The sequence below is a fragment of the Coturnix japonica genome, chromosome W, assembly GCF_054131305.1.
Source record: "Coturnix japonica strain WE chromosome W, WE-NBRP24, whole genome shotgun sequence".
Taxonomy (NCBI): domain Eukaryota; kingdom Metazoa; phylum Chordata; class Aves; order Galliformes; family Phasianidae; genus Coturnix; species Coturnix japonica.
The window spans coordinates 2,399,064-2,403,847 of record NC_140701.1 but is presented as its reverse complement, the minus strand read 5'-3'; positions in this window follow the sequence as shown (position 1 = coordinate 2,403,847).

Below are 4,784 nucleotides of genomic sequence, written 5' to 3'. Positions count from 1 at the left end.
ATCTATGGGGCAGGAGCTACTGTGGGGCTGATGGGGGTCAGATCTATGGGGCAGGAGCTACTGTGGGGCTGATGTTGGTCTCATCTATGGGGCAGGAGCTGCTGTGCGACAGATGTGGGTCAGATCTATGGGGCAGGTGCTGCTGTGCGACATATGTGGGTCAGATCTATAGGGCAGGATCTGCTGTGGGGCTGATGTGGGTCAGATCCTTGGGGCTGAAGCTGCTGTGGGTCATATCTATTAGGCAGCAGCTGCTTTACATATGATGTGTGTCAGATCTATGGGGCAGGAGCTGCTGTGGGGCAGATGTGGGTTAGATCTATGGGGCAGGAGCTGTTGTGGGGCTGATGGGGTCAGATCTATGGGGCAGGAGCTACTGTGGGGCTGATGTTGGTGTGATCTATGGGGCAGGAGCTGCTGTGGGGCTGATGTGGGTTAGATCTATGGGGCAGGAGCTGTTGTGGGGCTGATGGGGGTCAGATCTATGGGGCAGGAGATGCTGTGGGTCAGATCTATGGGGCAGGAACTGATGTGGGCCTGATGTTGGTCAGATTTATGGAGCAGGAGCTGCTGTGTTGTAGATGTGGGTCAGATCTATGGTGCAGGAGCTGCTGTGGGGCAGATGTAGGGCATATCTATGGGCCAGGATCTGCTGTGAGGCTGATGGGTGTTAGATCTATGGGGAGGAGCTGCTGTGGTGCAGATGTGGGTCAGATCTATGAGGCAGGAGCTGCTGTGGGGCTGATGTGGGTCAGATCTATGGGGCAGGAGATGCTGTGGGTCAGACCTATGGGGCAGGAGCTGCTGTGGTTAAGATCTATTTGGCAGGATCTGCTCTGGGGCAGATTTGGGTCAGATCTATGGGGCAGGAGCTGCAGTGGAGATGATGTACGTCAGATCTATGGGGCAGGAGCTGCTGTGGGGCTGCTGTGGGTTAGATCTATGGGGCAGGAGCTGTTGTGGGTCATATGTATTGGGCAGCAGCTGCTTTACATATGATGTGTGTCAGATCTATGGGGCCGGAGCTGCAGTGGGGCTGATGGGGTTCAGATCTATGGGGCAGGAGCTACTGTGGGGCTGATGTGGGTCAAATCAATGGGGCAGAGCTGCTCTTGGGAACATGTGGGTCAGATCTATGGGGCAGGAGCTGCTGTGGGGCTGATGTGGGTCAGATCTATGGGGCAGGAGCTACTGTGGGGCTGATGTTGGTCTGATCTATGGGGCAGGAGCTGCTGCGGGGCTCATTTGGGTCAGATCTATGGGGCAGGAGCTGCTGTGGGGCTGATGTGGGTTAGATCTATGGGGCAGGAGCTGTTGTGGGGCTGAAGGGGGTCAGATCTATGGGGCAGGAGATGCTGTGGGTCAGATTTATGAGTCAGGAGCTGCTGTGTGGCTGATGTGGGTCAGATCTATGGGGCAGGAGCTGCTGTGGGGCGCATGTGTGTCAGACCTATGGGGCAGGAGTTGCCGTGGGGCAGATGAGGGACATATCTATGGTGCAAAATCTGCTGTTGGACTGATGTGGGTCAGATCTATGAGTTTGGAGCTGCTGTGGGGAACATGTGGGTCAGATCTATGGGCCAGGAGCTGCTGCGGGGCTGATTTGGGTCAGATCTATGAGGCAGGAGCTGCTGTGGGGCTGATGTGGGTCAGATCTATGGGGCAGGAGATGCTGTGGGTCAGACCTATGGGGCAGGAGCTGCTGTGGGGAACATGTGGGTCAGGTCTATGGGGCAGGAGCTGCTGTGGGGCAGATGTGGGTCAGATCTATGGGTCAGGAGCTGCTGTGGGTCTGATGTGGGTCAGATCTATGGGGCAGGATCTCCTGTGGGGCTGATGTGGGTCAAATCAATGGGGCAGAGCTGCTCTGGGGCACATGTGGGTCAGATCTATGGAGCAGGAGATGCTGTGGGGCAGATTTGAATCAGATCTATAGGGCAGGAGCTGCTGTGGGTCAGATCTATGGGCAGGAGCTGCTGTGGGGCACATGTGAGTTAGATCTATGGGGCAGGAGATGGTGTGGGGCAGATTTGGGTCAGATGTATGGGTCAGGAGCTGCTGTGTGGCTGATGAGGGTCAGATCTATGGGGCATGGGCTGCTGTGGGTCAGATCTACGGGACTGGAGCTGCAGTGGAGCACATGTGGGTCAGATCTATGGGGTAGAAGCTGCTGTGGGGCTGATGGGGGTCATATCTATAAGGCAGTAGCTGCTGTGGGGCTGACGTGGGTCAGATCTATGGTGCAGGAGCTGCTGTGGGGCAGATTTGGGTGAGATCTATGGGGCAGGAGCTGCTTTGGGGCTGATGTGGGTCAGATCTATGGGGCAGGAGCTGCTGTGGGGCTGATGTGGGTCAGATCTATGGGGCAGGAGATGCTGTGGGTCAGATCTATGAGGCAGGAGCTGCTGTGGGGAACATGTAGGTCAGGTCTATGGGGCAGGAGCTGCTGTGGGGCTGATGTGGGTCAGATCTATGGGGCAGGAGCTGCTGTGGGGAACATGTTGGTCAGATCTATGGGGAAGTGCTGCTGTGCGGCTGATAGGTGTTAGATCTATGGGGAGGAGCTGCTGTGGTGCAGATGTGGGTCAGAGCTATGGGGCAGGAGCTGCTGTGGGGCAGAAGTGGGTAAGATCTATGGGGTAGGAGATGGTGTGTGGCAGATGTGGGTCAGATCTATGGTGTAGGAGCTGCTGTGGGGCTGATGTGGGTCAGATCTATGGGGCAGGAGCTGCTGTGGTTAAGATCTATTTGGCAGGATCTGCTGTGGGGCAGATTTGGGTCAGATCTATGGGGCAGGAGCAGCAGTGGGGCAGATGTGGTCAGATCTATGGGTCAGGAGCTGCAGTGGAGATGATGTACGTCAGATCTATGGGGCAGGAGCTGCTGTGGGGCTGCTGTGGGTTAGATCTATGGGGCAGGAGCTGTTGTGGCTCATATCTATTGGGCAGCATCTGCTTTACATATGATGTGTGTCAGATCTATGGGGCCGGAGCTGCAGTGGGGATGATGGGGGTCAGATCTATGGGGCAGGAGCTACTGTGGGGCTGATGTGGGTCAAATCAATGGGGCAGAGCTGCTCATGGGAACATGTGGGTCAGATCTATGGGGCAGGAGCTGCTGTGGGGCTGATGTGGGTCAGATCTATAGGGCAGAAGCTGCTGTGCGACAGATGTGGGTCAGATCTATGGGGTAGGAGCTGCTGTGGGGCTGATGTGGGTCAGATCCTTGGGGCTGAAGCTGCTGTGGGTCATATCTATTGGGCAGCAGCTGCTTTACTTATGATGTGTGTCAGATCTATGGGGCAGGAGCTGCTGTGGGGCTGATGTGGGTTAGATCTATGGGGCAGGAGCTGTTGTGGGGCTGATGGGGGTCAGATCTATGGGGCAGGAGCTACTGTGGGGCTGATGTTGGTCTCATCTACGGGGCAGGAGCTGCTGTGCGACAGATGTGGGTCAGATCTATGGGGCAGGTGCTGCTGTGCGACATATGTGGGTCAGATCTATGGGGCAGGAACTGCTGTGGGGCTGATGTGGGAAATATCTATGGGGCAGGAGATGCTTTCGGGCAGATGTGTGTCAGATCTATGGGGCAGGAGCTGCTGTGGGGCAGATGTGGGTTAGATCTGTGGGGCAGGAGATGTTGTGGGGCTGATGGGGTCAGATCTATGGGGCAGGAGATACTGTGGGGCTGATGTTGGTGTGATCTATGGGGCAGGAGCTGCTGTGGGGCTGATGTGGGTTAGATCTATGGGGCAGGAGCTGTTGTGGGACTGATGGGGGTCAGATCTATGGGGCAGGAGATGCTGTGGGTCAGATCGATGGGGCAGGAGCTACTGTGGGGCTGATGTTGGTCTGATCTATGGGGCAGGAGCTGCTGCGGGGCTGATTTGGGTCAGATCTATGGGGCAGGAGCTGCTGTGGGGCAGAAGTGGGTAAGATCTATGGGGTAGGAGATGGTGTGTGGCAGATGTGGGTCAGATCTATGGTGTAGGAGTTGCTGTGGGGCTGATGTGGGTCAGATCTATTTGGCAGGAGCTGCTGTGGTTAAGATCTATTTGGCAGGATCTGCTGTGGGGCAGATTTGGGTCAGATCTATGGGGCAGGAGCTGCAGTGGAGATGATGTACGTCAGATCTATGGGGCAGGAGCTTTTGTGGGGCTGCTGTGGGTTAGATCTATGGGGCAGGAGCTGTTGTGGGTCATATCTATTGGGCAGCAGCTGCTTTACATATGATGTGTGTCAGATCTATGGGGCCGGAGCTACTGTGGGGCTGATGGGGGTAAAATCTATGGGGCAGGAGCTACTGTGGGGCTGATGTGGGTCAAATCAATGGGGCAGAGCTGCTCTTGGGAACATGTGGGTCAGATCTATGGGGCAGGAGCTGCTGTGGGGCTGATGTGGGTCAGATCTATGGGGCAGGAGCTACTGTGGGGCTGATGTTGGTCTGATCTATGGGGCAGGAGCTGCTGCGGGGCTGATTTGGGTCAGATCTATGGGGCAGGAGCTGCTGTGGGGCTGATGTGGGTTAGATCTATGGGGCAGGAGCTGTTGTGGGGCTGATGGGGTTCAGATCTATGGGGCAGGAGCTGCTGTGGGTCAGATCTATGGGGCAGGAACAGATGTGGGCCTGATGTTGGTCAGATTTATGGAGCAGGAGCTGCTGTGTTGCAGATGTGGGTCAGATCTATGGTGCAGGAGCTGCTGTGGGGCAGATGTAGGGCATATCTATGGGGCAGGAGCTGCTGTGAGGCTGATGGGTGTTAGATCTATGGGGAGGAACTGCTG